This window comes from Anser anser (assembly GCF_964211835.1).
Source record: "Anser anser genome assembly, chromosome: 3".
Taxonomy (NCBI): Eukaryota; Metazoa; Chordata; class Aves; order Anseriformes; family Anatidae; genus Anser; species Anser anser.
This window is the reverse complement of record NC_139722.1, coordinates 62,400,414-62,421,524: the sequence shown is the minus strand read 5'-3', so window position 1 is coordinate 62,421,524 and position 21,111 is coordinate 62,400,414. Positions and strand designations below refer to the sequence as shown.

Here is a 21,111-nt window from a genome sequence, read left to right as displayed (position 1 = left end):
TTTCTCAGATGGAGGAAGATGAGCTGGTGATGTTTTAAACATCATTCTGGTTTGGGTGGAAACTTTTCTAAAAGAGGAAAGTGTTGCTGCATAAAAAGTAGGCAAGATCAAAATAAAAGTTAGATTAAGAACAAGTAGCAGAATTGCTGAATTATTTTTAATTTGAAGATGTTTATTGCTTGTTTATGGTGATTTGTACTTTTACTTGTTTGGATTATCTTCCTTCAGTTCTCCTAGCGTTGTAAGGATTATAATTGTAAATTCCTGTCTGCAGAAAGCGCTTTTTGCTGATTTCCTCATGTGCATAAGATTTAAAGTGAACAAGAACATTTCCTCTGAGCAGACACAATGACTGACATTAGACCTTACGGAGAGAGGATGACTCTCCTTTCCAGTGGGAGAAACTGGGGGAGCCACCTCCCTCCACCCACTTGCATGCACTAAAATTTTAAGCACCTGAATGTTCCCAACCATGAAGTTTTCTGCACCACACGATGCATAGTTCTAGCATTTCTGGTAACCGTCCTAATTACTTCTCAAGTAGTGTTTTCGCTCAATGCATTCTGCAGCTTTGTTTCAGAAAGTTTTACAAAGGAAGACGACTGTTGATAGTCCCTTTTTACCAAAAGGGGATAAAATGGTGGAGTAGAACTTGACACAGAAAATCACTTAATTTCCCTTGCAGTGGTCTACCTCATGAACACACAAGCTTCAGAGGCTGATAAGTAAATAAATGAACAGACTAATACTTGTACCAGTACTGCAGCTTTCTTAAAGCTTCAATTAAAGTTTGAAAAGTTTTGCCTGTTTCCTTTTACAAAGGAGAAACTTAAACTTGAGATCTGTGAAAACAGGCATTCTCTGTGGAGATTTCAATTTCAAGGAAAAAGTCAGTTAGATAACAAATACTTTGGGCTACTATTATTATTATTTTTTAACCTGTCAGTTACTTGAGTTTCAGCTATGCAAAACTCCATCTCCAGACCAGCAACAGTTGTAGATGAAACATTTTACTCATCCTCTGTTTTCTTACAAAACTCTATTCGGAGTGAATTGTGGCTCTTATGTCAAGCATAAACAACTTGCACTGCCTGACTGCACCAGGTAGCCGTAACTTCTGCCCTCCTTTACTGACCAGAATCTGTACACCTGCTGTATTTTATTTTCTTAATGCTATTGGCACTGTTTGTGCCAGCCTGGACACAAGCTGGAACAGAAGCCGACAATCTGCTTGTAGGACCCTCCTCAGTACTAAAAGTGTCCTGGTGAGATCACTTATGCCCTGACGCATCGTCTATATATATAGCCAGAGGAAGACACTCGGGTCCACATGAATGCCTTTAACAGCTTGTCCAGTCTGGCAAATGGACATCTAGAGTAAATGTAACTAAAGTATTTCACAGACACCCTTGAAATCCTTCCTTAAACTGTATCAGTAACTCGGGAGAAAAGATTTTGAACTGAAATATCTTGAGGCAAAATTATTACAGCACGCAGCCTTTGAACTGACATCCAAGGGGATGAAGAAGCTGCCATAGAGAGCCAGGTAACAGCAGTCATCAGAAACTCAGATAGTGAGCAGCACCCATACTGTCCTCTTCCCATACCTGTTGGTTCTTGCTTGAGCAAACCCAGAGCTTGCAGAAATAAGTAGCTACATACAACCGAAACAATAGTGAGAGATGATTACAACAGACAATCCTACATGTTCTAAAGAAGGTAACTTTCCAAAATGTCAATATGTTATATTGCATTGGAAATGCTTACAATTGTTTCTGAGCTTGATAATGCACTATGAATTATTGCCTTAAGGTCAGATGTATTTCATGTAACCTTAGGTGTAAGTCAGTGAAGAGGAATAGGTGCCTCCGCCCAGTGACTAATGCTTAAGAGACTGATTGCCTTTAAAGCCGCATGTTTTTGATTTTTACTGCAGACTGAGTCTAAGACACCTCTGCTCCTAAATTTGGTGCCACAGTTATAAGCGCAGCACGATGAGGGAAGAATCCAAGACTTCGTCTGAAGATTGTGTTCAGGCAGCTGAAGCCACACCAAGCCTCCTATCTGTGAGAAGGCTTTGAACTGTGATTAGCCCTGTGACTGTTAAGACTTATTTTGTAATAAATGCAATAGACACACACACCTTCGGTTCCCACCAATGTGTGAAGGCACACCCTCAAATAAATACAGTGTAATCTCATCTGTGCCATATTATCCCACAGCTCAGTTAAAGAAAAATAGCACTTGTTAAGCAACAGTAATTGGACTACTGAAACAACTAGCTCCTTGATACTACAGTGTGACACTTACTTAACTCTCAGTATTTTCTAGCCCCACATACAAAAATTTATATATAAATAGTTTACATGAAGTGCTGAACCACAGAATACAAAGACGGAAAGGGAGAATAAGAACATGGGTAAATTACACAGACTGCTTATTCACAAGCAAACTTTTTGTTTTGGAGATATGAAAAATTGAGACGTTGGAGTTTGCCAGCAGGAATTTTGCAAAATTCAGCCAATGGCTTTTGTATACAAAAGGAAAGACAGACTCTAGTACCTGGCAGCAAAGAACAGAGTTACAGACCTAAAAGCAGGAGGCAGGTCCTGTAAAAAACAAAACAAAACAAAAAAATGCAGCCTGAAAGCACAGAGACTTGTGTAATTATCATGTTATCAATGCAGAAGGCAGAAATCATCTATCTCCACCTCTGTTCCTGAAGGAGACAGCACAGACAACCATGGTAAACATTTTGCTTCTCCTATATTGTAAACATCTAGCATTTGCCATGTAGAGGCTGAACATACTACTGAAAGCTGAAAATGAAAGCCTGAGAAAACAAGAAGCTAGGAGGAGATGTGATTCTGCTTTTTTGAGTGATCCTTTTATAATTCCCATTCTCGCCTGAAGCTTATAGTACTCACAAGCAGCAGCCTTTCACTGATGGCATCTTGAGAGTCTCACTGCTGCTGTGACCCAGAATAGCAGCAGCACTCAGAGTAGTACAAGGGGTCCCAGAGCACTCTGCCGGATCAGGAAACCAGACTTGCAGTGGACAGGCTCCTTTTCATAATCTGAATGTTATCATGTCTAGCACTAGTGCTAAGAACCGTGTTTTGAAGTTTTTATATTGCATTATTATTATCCTGTTAGTGTCTTCTGTCCCCAGACATTGATTACTGACTTTCCAGGGAAAGATGATATTAATATAGCTAGGGCACTGAACTATCTAGATACTTCTTGCCTTCCTATATTGTTAGATAGCTTGCAAATTACTCTGTGCTGCAGGATGGAAGCTATGTAAGCAGACTCAGGTACTCATATCGCTGCCATTACTGCTGCACTAGAGCCCTTCTGGGAAGTGGCAAGACATACTGGTGTTCTCACACATAACGTTAAATCTAAAATAACACCTTAAAAACTAAAGGATATGTTCTGAAATGTTAAGAGCTGTAATAAAGGTAATAACATCAGCTACAGCATGATCTTAGCAACAGGTAGGCTGCATTGCCATGGCAACTTTGAAGATAATATCTTACTGTCATGTTACTTTTATCTCTCTCCCAAATAAAATATAGCATAAACATATCATTAATTGTTTAAATTGTACTTCTTGTAGTCTTCTGCCAGACTCCCAAGTACTAAAATAAACATGCATTTAATAACAAACTTCTAAGACTTGTATACTTCCAATACTATATACGCAAATTTGCCAAAATAGGTTAAGTAGTTTAATATAATGACTATGATTCTGTGTAAAAGAAAAATCACAAGGAATTTGTGTTTTGTCTAACACCAATACTAAAAACAGGTCTAGAGTTCTAATCTATAGGTGAAATGCATTAGGTCAAGATACTTGTATTGCCAGTGCCCAAAAGATAGAGTTTTCTTCACTCACAGTTACACCCAAACCCTAAGCCATCCAAACTATAAATCATTTCCTTACCAGAAATAATGTTCTAGAGATGGCTACTTTTTCAGAAACCCCTTTGCATGTGGGGTCTCTCTCTCTATTATACGGATTTCTGATTTGAGTATTATCAATGCTTTAAATCATTCCACTGTAAGAACACAACGGGGCTCCCTGAATCCACCAATGCAGGTTTTACAGTGGAAAAATAGTTTCTTTTTTTTTCTGCAGAAAGTTGAGGTAATCATATGTTCCACTAAGTTTGCTTTACTGGTCTTCATTCTCATTGCTTACCTACCTATAATATTTATTAAATGATTTTTTAATGTGCATTGTTAATGGAATCTTTTTCATTCTACAAGTTCGTCATGAAGAATTGTTTGCAAATACATGCATTTTATGGGTTGATTGCATTGATGGGTTACCTGAGCCACAAGGCATCGTTTTCACTTGCTGTTCAGGCACTATTTGGTAGAAAAGCAGAAACCATTTGATGCTACAATCCACGTGTATCTAACATAGTCAATGATTAAAATTTGATATATTTGATATACTTAAATAAAATAATAATTGATAAAATGACATTAATAATTAATTAATAGAAGAATTATGATAATGCTGAAGCTGAATAGAACAAGTGGAGCTTGCTTTTGGGAAACGTTCAATAATCTGAGATTAACATTTTTATTTGTGAAAGAAAAAGAGGGGACACTCCTGAACTTTAAACACAGGACGACAATTATAAGCCCTCAGCTCATTTCCTGGTTTCCTATGGAACAAATAATGTCCTTTCCATGCCTTGCTTTTCCGCTTCTGTGTTTTGTTTGTCCTGTGTAGACACTGAGCTGTCCGATGCAGGGCAACAGCGGTCCAGCAGTATCGTGTACCTGTAGTCCAGGTCATGGTTTCTACATCACCATTACACAAACACTAATTATATTTGCTTTTCATATTAGCAACAGTTAAGTTATACAACATCCAAAGAAAATGAACGCAGAATTTTTTGCTCATACCATCAAAAAAAAAATCATATTCAACTCTGAGAGGACATCCAAGAAAATTCCTCCCTTTTCCGTGGCTTTGCCCACAAGATTTCTATACTTTCTCTCTCCAATAAAACTACAACAGATATATATTCAAAACTGTAAGTAGTAATGCAGTAATTACAATTGCAACAACACATTGCCTACTCCTGTAATGCTTAACATTATCCAAATCTGAAAGTCTCTTAATAGTTTTTACACAACGGCAGCCCTGCCTGTGGAAGAGTTGAGTACGAATTTAGTATTTACTCCCTTTTCATGTTGTACTAGAATTGCTTGGCTGCCAATTCACTGCACACAAGAGGAGATTCACTCTCTATTGATTCAGCCAGTCTCCCTGTATCTTTCTGTCTCAAGATCATATGATGCTTGCACAACACTTTAAGGTACATCAGTACAAAGTCAACTTTGTAGAGATAAGCAAGTGAGACACACTAAAGTAAATGTCTCAGTCTTGTGCACTAACCACAGGATCATCCTAACTCATCAGTTGCAACATGTTCTTCGTCTCCTCTTTTCCACCCCCCTTCTGCACTGTACGTAAATATATATATTCCAATATCCGGCATGACTTGTCTTCTTCCTCCCCTTCTCTTTGACTCAGTGGTAATTCAGCCTCCCCACAACTTACTGTTTTCTCCTGAGGCTGGAGCACGGTATGTTCATACCAGGAAGTCCATCAGCATTGGCCACTACTTAGCCCTGCTGTTGGGGCTGCCCCAGGAGTCTCCATGGCTGGGAGACAGCAGTGAACAGGGAAGGTGGGGAAGGCAGTGCTGCGTGTTGTCTTGGCAGCACAAGAAGATGCCTGTAATGTCTTGCACGAGAAAACTTTGCTCACTGCCTGAAGCTTTGCTTTGAATGAGAGTTGTACCCTACACCCGAGACTGCAGCAACAAATGTTTGAGATTAATAGTTTGACGTCTTTTATTTGACTTTTGTTTGTCCATCATCATTTACAATTATTATTATTATTATTATGGTATTCAAAACCATTATCTGTGGCCAACAGCTGCAAACTTTCTTTCATTTTGTTTTGAATCTGATTTAGTTTCTCTGTGGACCATACAAATAACTCCATAACTCACTGAATTATTGAACAATAAGGCAAGAGAACTTTGTCCAAAATAAGCACAGGTACGCCATATCATTTGCTTATTCCAGACAAGTATTTCCTGAACTAGCCCATGTTTTATCATGTAATATTTCTTCACCAGAAAATATTATTTTGGTAAAAAAGCCTTTTTCTATAAGAATGTTTTTCTGTTAGAAAACAATAAAAATGACATATGTAGATAATACAAATATTTGGAGTGGAATCTTTTTCATTTTGATGCTAGACACAGGAATAAAGCTGCATAAAGTGGAAGCAGATCTTGGCTGTTCTACAGCTTGGAAAACGCCTCTCTCTTCCTGTTTTTACACTGTATTTTTTTAAACAACATGTATACCTTGTTTATTATCAATTAGATCTTGAAAACAAAAACAAAAAAACACCAGAATCCTAGCCTGGCTAGAATTTAGCGAATATGCTACCTCTTGCAAACTTTTCCATTTCTAACATGGATAACCTTGAAGTTATCTACTAAGAAAGGGAAAGTTCAGGTTGGTTACCACAAGCTGTTTCTAACACTCTTATTTTGTTATTGTATGTATGTTATTAATACCGTGATAATATTAATTTTAATATAAAAATAGTATTTTTCATTTATTGAAACCTGCATTTTCAGTAAATAAAAATAAATGCCTATTTTAACAAACACTTTGATTAAGTTTTTCAAAATTTAAAAAGAAAAAAAAATTTAGAAGGCCATTTTTCAACAATACTACCAGGTCATTAAAGATATTCAGACATTATCAATACTGAACTATTCTGTAGCTTGGGGAACATAATAAAAACTTTCTGTGGTCAGGATATTTCATGGAAGCCCCCTCTGGTGTTTCTCACAGCCTCCTCTGAGGCAGCTTGTATTTATCAAAGTTGGAAAACGACCACTAGGCTTCAACAGATTGCTGATGTGGACCATCTACTGTGAATGCTACACACATATGCATCCAACATCTAAAAACTTAGAAAAGCTTCTGGGGTGGGCACAAGAGAAAGCTCTGGATCGGTCTCAGGTTACTCTAACACTAGCCTACTCTGTGTGTCCCCTTCACTCTTATGGTTCAGTTGCATTAAATATTTACTATCTAAAGTAAAACTAAATAGCGGTTTACCTTCTTTATTCATCACACATTCCTAAGAGAGGTAAGCATGAGTTGGCTCAAAGAAGAACAATCAGTTACATATTTCTGTAATTAGAAAACTGTTGACCAACAAATCTAATTAGGTGCTTGCAAAGGCTCATATTTCTGCAGACCCGTTTCCCTTGTTCTGGTGCACAGTCCTTTCTAGCTCAGCTCCTTATTCCAGAAACTGCAAAAACTTAATATCCGAAAGGAAGAGCAACCACCAAGATATGCAGAGAGGATTCAACATAGCTCAGTGTAACCAGAGCCCCTTTCAGTGATCCTTTACACCACCATCTTCTTCCCTCATCCCATAATTATGTACACCTAATTTAGACTTGGGTTTGACATTGAAGTAATGAATAGCAGTGTCATGTTACGGCCCTGCACCAAACACCAGCCTTCGGGAGGGAAGGCTAGGCGTCCTAGAGGGAAGGGCAACCTGCCTTGCCCTAACAATTTTACATTAGAAATGCCAGGTCCTCTTGCTGGCAGCCAGCGCTGCAACACTTTCCACAACCAGGGCTGAAAACAGAAGCTGAGGCTTTTGTCTCATGTTTTAACACGTTCTTTGGGAATTCAAATAATTGCTAAAGTCCTTCAGAAAGAGGAGGAAACTGCAATCTAAAACTTTGAATACAACAAACAGACTTTTTCTGGGTGGAGGCAAAAAACACTGGGATATTTTTATAAATCCAAAAGGAACAATAAACTGTACAGACAATAACTTAATTTTGTCTCAAAATTTACCTTTAAATTACCATTTAGCTACCCAAGAGTTCAGAGATTCATTGAGCTGATCCCTTCCACAGCAATCCAAATCCGCAGGCTCCTCCTCACGTAGTATTTTAAAGGAGAAAGAGCAAGACAGTGATTCAGTATTTGCTCTTCACAAACCTCTGTAAATTCCAAGAGAGAATAACTCTGGCGAAGACTTTTTTGGCATGTGTGTGTGAAGGCATATAAGAAGTATTTCTTGACTCTTCATACGCTTGTGCAATTCATACTAAGCAGAGATTTTATCTTTTTTATTATTATTCTGGGAATTGCAAGACATAACACAGAAAAAGCAGTAAGATTGTCTTTTTCTTCAAAACAGATTTGCTTGAATAAACACTGAGTATGTCTTAAAGTAACATACAGAAAACATTGTGCTTTTCCTAGACTCTACCTTAATAGTATATTCAGTAGCTAACAATTACCAAAGAAAATTCAGGAACTGAATGAAAGAAAATCTTAATTGTTGAGACTCTACTTTCAACTGATATATAATGCAAAGGTTCTGCAAATTAGATTGAGAATTAAGAAATTAGATTTAGAAAAGCAATTCAGAAACTCCTTGCTAGAAACCCCACAAGAGCCTTCTCTCCCCAGGTGTTTGGCTAGGTCTCACCAAACCTGTGAAACGCTGACCTAAACACTTAAGAATTTCAAAAAAGTCAAATTCTAATGTGGTTCCACGCTGACAGGAAAGTCCATGATGACTGGTATGAATCAGCTCATTATCATCACATTAGTGAAGAGCGCCAGAAAATTCTGCCCGTCGTTGTAAAACTGACTAACATTTTGTACCAGGTTATAATACAAGATGTATATTGCTATACCCTGTTAGTCCCCACACAAGCGTAGCAAGGTAATGTACACTGTAGTCATGGATATTCAAACACAGATCCTGTATCAACAACATGGAGAAAAATGTTGACTAGAATTCTGCCAACAGGCAGGAGTGTGCCTAAAATCCTGACAAAACACGTATATTCAGTTCACCTTAAACTAAGCTTCCTTTTTTATCCATCCCCAAAGCCTCACGCCTGAGTAATTCTCTCTTCAGAACATAACAGCAACCATCACAACATAAAGGGATTGTTATAGAAAAAAATAAATCACTTCTTCCAGCACCTTGCCATTTGTATGACAAGTACACACCAGCAGTGAGCTCATGGTTCAGGTTTGTTGTTTCGGCATGAGATGTTCCTATTCTCTGTTTTTTTTTTTTTTTTTTTTTTAAATAGAGCTCAGCAAATGTTTTTTTTTCTACAGCTCAGATATCAGGTACTGGTGCAGAATTAAGGCATTCAGTCCTCGTGTTGGCTTTTGTGGTTGCTCTGAGAAGAGCTGTCAGCCCATCAACAGGTGCCTCAGCAGCCCTGGAAGCAGCTGGCTGCTGGGCAGAGACCTCTCGCACGAGGGCCAGTGGAAGTGCCTACAAGTGGTTACTCCCCACAAGAGTTGAACAGGCTGTTCTGTTTTTTCACCTGGAAAGATACATCTCAGTTTCCTGAACCAACTTTCCATTTGTACATAAAAGGGGAAAAAGTTTTCAACCTCTTTGCCAAGTGGAAAGGGGTTCTGGATGTGACCCAGGTCCTCCCATACCTTGATCTGCTCTGTGACCACATTTTCCTACCTCAGAAACTGACATCACCACTGGGGCCCCTGACGATGCAGACATGTTGCTCTAGAGTTGGAGGAACAAGAAGGAAGGGACAGGTTGCCCCAGGCCTTCCACTGAAGGATCGGCACAGCCAGTGCTCCACCAGGCCCCTGGGCGGGGACAGCAGCCATCGCTCCCAATTCTTCCCTTTTGTCAGAAACTGAGTGGCTGCACCTGCACTCAGATCCTGTGGAGTCTGAGGAATCACAGGGGTCAGTGAAAGGAGAAATACAAGTTGTTGGGAGAGGAAAAAGCCTCAGGCAAACAGTATCCTATCATAATTATAAAGGCATGGTATTCTCTTTGCATGTTACTGAGGAGTGTTGACTTCAGACCAGAAACAAAGCTGGAAATTACAACCTGATTTTTTTTTTATATTCAAGACGTTGATTCAGCAGTCGCAAGACTCTGCTCCTCAAAGCCAGCAGTGACACCATGCACTCTTAGGGCAGTCAAGTCAGGCTGCAAGGGCAATTCAGCAGTGACCAATACACTTTTCAACAAAATACAATTTCCAACAAAATACAGCCAAAATTAATTTCTTATTATTTTTTTTTCCAGTCAGGTAAAAACCTGGAGTTGAACAGACAGAAATTTCAAGAAATTGAGGTTAATATTAGCTGTATAGAATACAAAATATTTAACTGCTAGTAAGAAGTAAGCCTTGTATCCATCATCAATATATTAACACATACAAAAGAAAATACTACATCATACAATGATATCTGCTGGAATTCAGAAGATTCTGGCTGTGGAATGATTATCCTTCAGATATTCAGGTAAATAAAAAACAGTTACCCTTTCTTTGCTTTTTCTCTTTTTTTTTTTTTTTTTTTGATTGTTATTTTTCTGATGAGATACGTGATGGAAAAACTGAACTATGTTTCAAAAATTCACAGGTTTGGTAGCGTAGGAAATTACTGCTTTGGGCAATAGTTGTCTAGCAGTTTTGAAAGGTAGGATATTTTCTGTCTCTAAGTTTCTCAGAGAAAAGTATAGGTAGCTAAACTAGAATATAACAGGAACTGTAATCCTACTACACAACTACTAGGTATTAGAAAAAGAAGTTCCATTCCCAACAACAGTGTCTTTCCTCTGTACCATCATCAGAAAACGTGCCTGACTGCAAAGAGAAGTAGTAATGACAGAGCACAAATATTTTCTTTGGAGTACATTTAGGATGGGGCTGAGAGAGGAGGGAGACAAAGGGCAACTATTCTACATCTTTTCTCACTATTCAGTTCTTTCCTTTTTTAAAAAATTATTTATTTTCTTCAAGATTTTATTTGCTTTTGCTAAGTCTATATCTTCTGTTGAAATCAAACAGATTTTAGCTCTCTTGCAATCGTATGTCATCTACTCAGCAGTGGTGCATGTAGTGTTATGAGAACTTTTTATAAATATTAACATTACATACAGTAAAAATAAACATACCGGGAAAAAAATTACAACAACAAAAAAAACCTGCTCCATAGGCTATCTTCAAATACCTTGAGAAGATTTCATATCCTAGTCCTTGCAGGGCAATATTTCTTGACCAAAACAAGCTTACACATTTGATAGATTCTGGAAAGAAATTTTTAACACTCTTAACTCTCTAATCTTAACAAAAGTAATAAATAAGACAGGTGGTAGGAATATATTCATTTTACTGAAGACTATTCTGCACATCCAAGAAAGCATCATCTCTACCTATTCTTCAAAGGGTTTTATTATTTTATACAATACAATAAACTTTTAATAAGACCTTGCATTATTTTTTTTGTCAGATTTGTACGAATTCTTACCCTACTCAATGAATTTGAGGGGTTTTCCCCTTCCACTATAATTTTTTTTTTCAATACAGCAGCCACTTAACATTTCAGATTTATCATAATTATTTTTATACCCAAAGACTGCCAAGGGTATGTGTTTGCTATTCTACTGCTTTTAAGAGGGAAAGTGGGTTTGTATAAACAGCCCTACATCACTTGCCTGGCAAGCTACCCACTCCATCTGTGAGCGGCCCTTTAGTCTGGAAGCTCCTGCCTAATTGCTGCAGACAGATGTTCCCCTGCTGTAGCTGTAGACACCACGGAGGCTCCTGCCATGTTAATTAGCAGCTGAAAGATGTTCCATCCCCTAATTCAAAAACCTAATAACCCTTATACACAGCAGAAACATGAGCTTGCAACTTACCTACAAAGGCACTTTCCTAAAAGCAGTATTCCTCTACATCCACTCTGTCTGCTCAGTGGCATTTTCTCTGTCAAGAGACCACCAGATATTTTACTATTATCAGAGAACTAATTATTCTGCACTGTATAGCTCATAGTGGAGCTTTGCTGTTATGACATGAAATTCATCCCCTGCCGTGAATCCGTACTGTGCTGGGTATACAGACATACATGTTATGTTACCAGTCTGTCAATACGGGGGAGTGAGAACTGTCAATTCACTGGAATGAAATACAGATGACAAGCAGTCTCTTCTTTAACGGCATCACAAATATCTTTACTTTCTTTCAGGAGAAAGGAGTTTCTCCTTGTAAGGAGCATTGATTAAACAAGCCTTGTAATGAGTTTGCTAACTTTTCTGTTTGCTGCTTTGTGTAGCTATCATTTTGATCTATGAAGGGCTAGACTTGTAACCTGCCTACTGCCTCTCTCCCCCAGCACAGACTGCTGTGTAAATATCTCCCCTCAGCATCTGGGGACTGTGCACAACAGCAGTCCTCGTGTTCTCAGATGTCTCTTTCAGACCACTCTGTAAATGCATGTCTTATAATGGCACGATTATACATCTGTCTTTGCTCCATATAAAATACACTTTGGACAAGACTTCATCCCTTTTAACACTTACTGAAATAAGTTTTATCGGCTGACCTTTTCACCATAATTTCCTAAGCCTCTACACTTTTATCCTCTTCATCTTGAGGACACAAATACATCCCTCTCACAAACATAAACCCTGGCTAATGCTTTTATAACCTGCTGAATATCACCAACTGTCGTAGGAAGCTCACTGATGAAAACTACTATTTCTCTGACGTAAGAGGCAATCATCACTCTCATTACTTTTCCAGTCTCTTTAGTAAGGCCTCATCTTCTTTTCTCTCTGTTTTAGCCTTTAAATGCAAGGAAGGTCCAGCCAGCTCCCACCTTTGTTAACCATTCAGGTGTACATCCCACCTGCTTGGGTGCCTTTCCTCTTTCCTTTTTTTCCTCTTTCCCCAACATGTGCAAATTCATCCCAGCTTGTCGACAGTGGGATGTTTAACCTCTCCTCACCCAACCAGTGGTCTCTTTTTAATATAGTTTTGGGCAGCTACACTCGGAGACCAGTGATGCACTGTAGTTGCCACAGACTGTTACCAGGGCACAGAGGAGGAGAGATCAGTTGTTCAGAGCTGTATTTTAGCCTTTCCCCATCTTATGCTTCATAATACACAATTCCATTTATTGTTGTCTTTACAATCCAATTTCCAACTACTTTTTCTTCTACTTATTATTTCAAATATTACTACCTCTCCAATCCAGTGTAGCACCGTGTCTGCTATTCTTCCTCCCAGAATTTTTATACTTTCAAAAGTTAAAAAGAACAGTTTGTAATTCAATATTCCTCTTTTGTGCTCATCACATCCTGTATGACAGACCTGTTCCTTTAAAACAAACAATAATCGTATTCAGGCTATTTATGTTTGTTTTGTTCAGCCTACTTTTTGCCAAAGTTGTCTGGGACACTGCCTGAAACACTCATGTCTTCCCACGCAAGTTGGAAGACTCTAGCTCTCTTGAATTTTCTTGAATTCAAGAACAGGTTGCCCGCTGTACCATCTCCATCCTTGGAGGTTTCTAAGACCTGACTGGGCAAAGCCCTGAGTGACCTGGTCTGAGCTCAAAGGTGAACCTGCTCTGAGCAGCAGGTTGGACTGCAGATATCCGAAGGGCCCTTCCACCTGTATGGTTCTGGGGATTTTAACTCAAAGTCACAACATCGTTAGCAGTTGGACTTGATGATCTTAGAGGTCTTTTCCAGCCTAAATGATTCTATGATTCTGGGCTTGTTTGAGAGTAGAGGATGGCAAACTTGCAGGCAGCTCCGGGTGATTCATTACCACTAGAGCTGTTCCTTCAGGAAAGGAGAAGACATCTTGTTCCAAAAGTTTAGCAGGATCTCCCCTCTCCTCTGTGGGAGAACTCTATCATGTTCCTTCATGGATGTGTATGTCCCCCATTTTCTTTGACAATTCTGCTCCTAAAGGAGGGGTTTCTCCTAATTCTCCTGGTCTCTGACCCTACTAATCATTCTTTCTACACCAGCTTTAATCCCATCAAATCTCATTTCCACCGAAGATTTTGAGAGTTCATTTCTGAGACTAACCAGTGAAGCCCACCTCTTGTAACAATGTCAATTTATTTTTCTTCTTTGCTTTGGCAGAAAATAGAACAACATCTTGAACTCTACAAACCTCATCTGCTGTAAGTTAGTTCTCACTCTGATTTTTTTTTTCAGGGAAACTGCTTTACAAAGCCTCCTCTGAAGTCAATTCTCCCACCCCTCCCCATTCAGCACAGGCAGGTCTGCAGGCTGCAGACAGCCAGGGTGTAGCACTCTGTACCATCTAACCCATTTTTCTCTCCATCACAAAAAATCAATGCCCCTCTTCACCTCCCCAGCTGTTCCTTTTTTTTTTTTTTTTTAAATACATCCTTGTACACTGTGAATTCAGATAGTACTGAAAAATGCCACTGTAATATCAATACAACTGCATTAGGAATGGAATAGACTTTAAATCCTGTAAGAAGTCTTGCTTAAGTGTTAACCTCTGTTCAGAGCTGTTGAACTATTAGGCTGCCAAATCCCTGACAAGAATATGGTTGTTATTAAAAGCCGATCTTCTCAGCTACAAGACCTCACTTGAAGTTCTGTAATTGCTAGTCTGGGGGACATATTTCACACTGCAGTTTAGCCTCATGTTCTCAGAGCCAATGAACATTTTCTTTGGCTCCACGATGCATTAGGCCTTCAGCAAAGTGCAGGTGGGTGGGTGGTGGTGTTCCAAATCTAAGCCCCTCTTGCCCACTAATTGTTTGTTTTTTTTTTAATTTATATTTTGATTTTGTAACAGCTTTCCCACAGCCTCTTGCATGCACTCATCTGCTGAGGTGGATGCAACCTCTTGCTATATAGGATGCATGCATCTCGTTTCCCCGATATTTCTCACCTAAAGGTATCTACACTGCAGCTAACCACCAGTAGAACAAAGTTTTGATAAACAGTTTCCCTAATCAACACAACTAATGAAAGCCACTACATATGTTTTCAGAAATAATTAAAATCTTGTGGGAAAAGTTCCTTCTTCTACTCCCTTGTCTTAATTGCATGACACTGAAGCCATGTTTTATAACTGGAGCTGTTCAGCTTGGCAGATTTACACCAGTAATTTGTAAGACTTTAAAATATAAAACATTGTCAGGTTCTAGTTGGGCATTTGGCATCTTTCAGACAACGTGCCATCATAAGACCATGTTTTGATCTTTGAAGTTTCCCATGCATTCAGTGATTTTTAGAATGCAATTGCTTCGGAGAGCACATGATCTTTTTTTCCTCTCGGTTAAAAATACATGTTCTAAAACACTGAAATTGAAAATACACGGGAGCTACCCAATACCAAAACCAATAAAGACAATCATACTAGTCTCATTATAGGTCACTACAACTCAAGGTGACATCTGGAGAGAAAGGTACTGAACTAACATGTATTTTACTCAGCTTGGCTATGTCATCTCCACGTTTCTCTATACTATCCAAAAGTTGTTGTCCCTGAAATGCTTCCCATGTTTTACTGCTGCAAGTATTTGTGCAGCAGCCATGACAAAAACTGACTCATCTGAAAAGAAACATAAGGAGTCCAGTACAAATTTGGTTCTCTCAGGCACATCAGTTTCCCAGTTATCACTCAGCACAGAGATGGGAAGCAATTACATGAACATTGCCACTAGAAACGTTTACATGGAATTTCTGTCTAGGAGTAAAATTCAAGTACATTGTCCTTGTTTTTATTTATTTATTTTTTAACCATAGATCACACACATTAATTATTCTAATGATAAACTATTAATACATAGCAATGATCCAGGACTTGTCTAAAGGCTATATTGGCAGAGCAACAAGTGGCTTACTTTGGCCATGAAATAAAGCAGGCTGGTGTTTAGAGCAGCCAAGTGCCTGAACAACCCTCCAATGGGAACAAAAGCAGACCACAAAGAAAAATGAAATGTAAATATGTATATGCACACTTTAAAGATCTTTAAGATGTGATGTCTCCCACAGCAGTGAACTGAGCTAGTCAAGATTGATTCAGTGAATATTGTTTATCAAGGGAAACAAAGATTTAAACACTGCAAATATTTCAGGAACAGGTCTCATTCCCAAAATTTTGTTGTACAGTGTGATTCTGAGATGAAGAACTTTGAGAAAAGGATTGAAATCAGGCAAATACACCATCCTCTTACTCTCCTGTTTACACTTTTATTCACTGGGAAAACAGATGTTTGGGGGAAAACTGAAAGAAAACACATAGGTCCTGACACTGTTAGGTCTCCAACAAATACTGAAGATTTCTTATGTGACTAGTGAGTAAGATGGCAAAAATATACAAGGCTACAAAACAAGTTTTTCAACTAGTATCGTTAAGGGTTGCTTTCCACAAAGCCAAGCCTTCTACAATGGTCAGATGGATTCTGTCCAGTCCAAAATACAGCAAGAAACACTCACATTTTCCAGTCAATTCAAGAAAGACACGAACGTAATCAGGGCTCAGTTCTCATGTAGCTGTGAAATATAAAATCCACTTCACAGATGGGAAACTGATGCTGGAAACTGAAACTGACTTCTGAGAATCTAAGTTTTTTAAACAATCAGGTTTAAAAACTCCTTCAAGTCAAACATCACCGATCTTTTACCCATTTATTAATTAAAAGGTTTGGCATAAACTAAGATGTTTCAGTCTCCAAGAGATCTCTGCACCTCAGGACCGAGGTGGAGAACAGGGTGGCATCTCAGGCGTTCAGTACCTGTCATCCCTAGAATAGGCAGATAAGTGAAAAGGTGAACTCAGATGATCGCAGCAGACAAGCAAATGAAAGCCATCACTCTCCCCCAGTGTGACTTGTTTTGAAGTAAATTAATGTTGAAATCAAAGTGGGTCCTGTATTTGTACTCAGGTCACTAAATGATACTCCAGCATACCTCAGAGATTCCATGGCACTAAACACCACTACCGCATACTGAACAACGTGGCATGGACCCACGTGGGCTGGACCCAAGTTTTGAGATTCTCCTAATGCAGCCCAAGGGAGAGGTGGCTCCTGATTCTGGGCTTCAGGCCACAAATTCACAGAGTACACACCATGTCCTTTTTTTTTTTTTTCCCCACTTGGATGCAGTAGAAGGTGAGTCAGGTACAGTTGAAGCCTTCTATCTGTCAGGACAATGCACACTGCCCTAGAGTAATTTTTCATAATCAGTAAGGCAGAAGCAGGAGACAAATGGTATTAAACAAAACCCACTCCTAACTAAGGGAAGTGCTGATTCAGAGAACTGAAAATCAGATGAAAATTAACAGAATACCTAGAAGCAAGCTGCACTACGTCCTTGAAGCAAGAGAGCATTAAATAACATCTATTCCATCTTCATAAGGTATGGATAATTACCTATCACTAGAGTTTTGAACCTCAGATTAATACATTTCGTGAAAACTTCTCAGAACTTAGGATGAACTTCACAGGAAGTCTTTATAGGACATACTGGTCCCAAGGAGGTCACATTGCTAAGCAGAACAGGAATGGCTTGGAAAAAGAACTCGCACATTGGCTGAGGCAAGACAATAGCCAGTATGGATCCGAAATGGCTGCAATGTACCCAAGAACAGGCTACCAAACAACTGCACAAAATGAAAACGGCAGCAGAGACACACGCCCAAAATTTGCGGGCACACAAACGCTGCAGTACAGATGGCTGCTCTGAAAGATGTAAATACAAACAAAACACCCCACTGCCTAGAACACGATGTTCTTCGGTGTGTCACGGCTAGTGTGACATCTTTAAAAATATCTCATTTGTTAGGTACGAAAGATAATATGTAATTACTTCTTCACAGTTCTACAGCAGGTCCAACATCCCTTCTCCTTTGTGTGAAAAATCTATTACAGTCGTCTCTGAGCTCTTCATAATTGTTCTCCATTAGTAAAGATTTGCATGATATTACAGCTGTCACTGAATGTCAAGGCAATTTCCCTGTTTTCTTTCTTTGAATCCTTTTAGAAATTCAAGTTTAAAAGAGTACCTACCGTAAACATGTTCTAACAGAGGAGACTGCTAAACAGAAAAAACACACCTAAAGGACATGAGACCGTAATTTCAAAATATCTTGTCATTACAGAATTGACATTAATCAGTTCTAGCTATGAAGACTTTCTATTTCTTTTTGCACCCAAAGAAATGTCGTGAGGAGTGAAGAATTCAATTTTTGTATCAGACAATGGCACCAGGACAGGGCGGAACAATCTGTCACTCCGCTCGGAAAGTCAGTAACGTGATGTTTTTAATTCCTGCAGCTTCAGTGCATCTCAAAAAAAACAAAGTTTATCTTCAGAAAATGCACTTCTGAGGATTACATACCAAAAGTGACTAAGTTTTTGCAGACCTGAAAGCTGCCAGAAAGAGAATAGGCCATGAGTTGCCTCCAATTTCCAGCTGCAAGCCTAGAGAAGAAGCAGACGCTGGAGCTAAAGCGTCCTGGCTGTAACCAACCCTGTGTGGCAGTGGACCAAAAAAAAGATGCAGAATAAGCATCCTGCTATTAAAGGAGCTCTTGTAGATTACATGGCATAGCCTTGAGCTTGGTGAGTACAAGAACCCCTGTTGCCGACAAAGCTTCAGTGGGTGATGATCTGCTAATGCAGCTGATTATGGTGGTGCTTGCGACAGATTTTTTAGAGTGTCCTCTCAAAGCCCAGAGACCCAGTCTACGTGCTGCATTTCTTATTGACAAGTGTAGTTAAAGATGGTACTGACGTCTAATCAGGAAGATCAAGAGTTTGAAAGAAATACATAAGGAAGTTCTCCATATTGCCATTTAGATATCGAAACAGAACACTCTGGAAAATAATATAAGGCAAAAAGAAGGTATTGGCTGACACAACTGGACTATGCTTTTAAAACTATTCCTAAAGTAAATGTAGACCTTGGCTGATATTTTTTAGTATGGGTGTATCTTTAATTTAAATTTAGTGAAGATTATTCAGGAACTACTTATAAAAACATAAAGGGACATAAATAGGAGAAAGATCCATAGGAAAACTGTCCCAGGCAGATTCATTTTCATTTTGAATAACCCATCTTGCTTCCAAACATAAATTCCATTGATTATCACTATGGAGGAAATATGCTTTCCTTTAAAAAGTAATTAAAAATAAGTTGGTTTGCATTTATATCTCTGTAGCCAAGTCTCCATGTCATAAAACAACTGTTACTATTTACACTATTGGGTGAACTTCTCACAGAGATTAGTAGGGAGTTTTGAGGGCTCTCAAAACTGTTATTTCCAAGGGTCACAGTGTAGATCGGGACAGAATCACGCAGAGGGAACTAAAAGGGAGCAGCTGCAGTAACCAGTGGCCACGCCATGACTGAATGGAGCAATTCACTCCTAATGGCTCCATGCTGTCCATAACAACCAGTCAAGGGTAGAACATCCTACTTGAAAGAAAAGAAATGTCAAGTAGTAATTTTTCAAATAAAATTAAAGAAAAACAAAACAGTTCTTGGAGGCTTCAGACTACATGAAACATTAAATATGTCCCTAACAGCCAAAGTAAGCAGAGAAAATACTGTGAGACTGTTCCCTTGCTGAGGAGGGGGACAATGAGAAATGTAGAAGGCTAGAACTGTTTTAGATTGTAATTCGTCACAAATTAAAAGAACAACCAACATAACCCAAACCAACCAAACAAAACACCAACCGCCTTTCTCCTCTTCCCCAAAAAACCAACCAAACAAAAACCCCAACAAATCTCCCCAAAACACCAAAAAAACCCTATAAAGCTCCAGCACAGCAGAGATGTTTCCTTAACAATTTAGCATATGGAAGGAGAATATAATTTATTTGGAATGAGGAAACAGTTCAAGATTGTGGTCTACATTTCCACACAGTAAATATTTAGGACAGACATCAAAAGCATGCTTTAATTGCTAACCTTTACTACATAAGAAGTTAAGTGACACACAGGCATCACTCAGTTGAGGGGAAATTTCTACTTGTTCTTTTTTTTTTTTTTTAACTTTTTCCTGTTCTTACTATTTAACATCACACTGAAGTAAGGACAGTTGCACAAATGTAGAGCTAAGAGCATTGGCAGAAGAGCAAATCCTAATTCTGTGAACTGTACCAAAGATTATTTTGGCAAAAATCCTTAACAAAAACTCCGTAAGCTTTTAGGCAGAAGGGGGGCAAGCAGATTTAGGCCCATCCCACAAAGCTACACAAGTAGGCCATTCCCCTTCCCTTGACTGCAATGAAAAAGATCTGGGGTAAGCAACAAGGACTGTATTTGCTGTTCCTCTGCTTCATTCATTTATGCTTTCAGAGCTGCTGGGCACTGGCATCAGAGCAGGCTGAGGGCCAGGTGTCGGCGGGTATGCAAGTGTTCCTGGGTGGAGGCCTTGGGAAGAGGGCAGAGTAAGGAGGTAAGATGTAAATTCCCCTTGTGCATCTGATCCATGCCTCGTCCTGCCACCAAGATGAGAGCTTCCAAGTTCCCACCCCAGCCTTCCAATGAAATCTCTGGGGGAGGTTGATTTCATGGACAGAGAAACTAATTCACAGCCCGTATGTCCCACTGAGCATTCCCAGACCATTTTCCTACATACTTATCTGCTTCTCTCAGTTTCCACTCCTTTGTAAGGCCTAGCATCTTCCACTAGTCTTTCTTGACTTTGCTTGTGCTGAATTTCTTTTACCAGCACAGAAAAACTGAGCTCTGCTGCCATCAAAGGTAAGGACAAAATATGAGTTCCTGTGTCTTTGTTCCCAGAGTGCAAAATCCAGTTTTGCCCTCTCCATCGAGAAACCTTGAGCTGGCCCCAGATCAGACCATCAGAAAGTAATGTCACCACAGTGTAGCAGAACCTAGAGGCTGAGAGAGACTTCAGCTACCTCAAATATTGAAATGCAGGCATTTGCATGTTATCCATTACAGGTAGTGGTGCTCAGAGAAACGTCCAGTTGACTAGATTTTCACCGGCTGTAGCAGGAACTGACATACCTAACTACACCACCTTTAAGCATCTTTACTCGGAGCTGACTCACTGACCCCTAGTGACCAGGAACAAAATTCTCTAGGACTACAACTCTGGAACAAATCATATAGAAAGGAAATAACTAATTGCTGGGGGTAATTTATAATAATGCGAAAATTCTGTTAGTGCACCTTATTGTTTGGGGA

The 21,111-nt window shown here is 39.2% G+C and overlaps 1 protein-coding gene and 1 long non-coding RNA gene across 5 annotated transcripts in view; one reads left to right on the top strand and one right to left on the bottom strand.

The window, feature by feature from the left end:
- The window catches only part of PDE7B (phosphodiesterase 7B), a 179,577-nt gene that overhangs the window by 39,419 nt on the left and 119,047 nt on the right, over positions 1–21,111 (bottom strand). The window lies entirely within an intron of this gene.
- LOC310897846 overlaps positions 11,878–21,111 on the top strand; it is a 63,793-nt gene continuing 54,559 nt past the window's right edge. The window contains exon 1 of the long non-coding RNA XR_014582636.1: positions 11,878–21,111. This exon is cut by the window's right edge and continues 19,887 nt beyond it. This is a non-coding gene — a long non-coding RNA (uncharacterized lncRNA).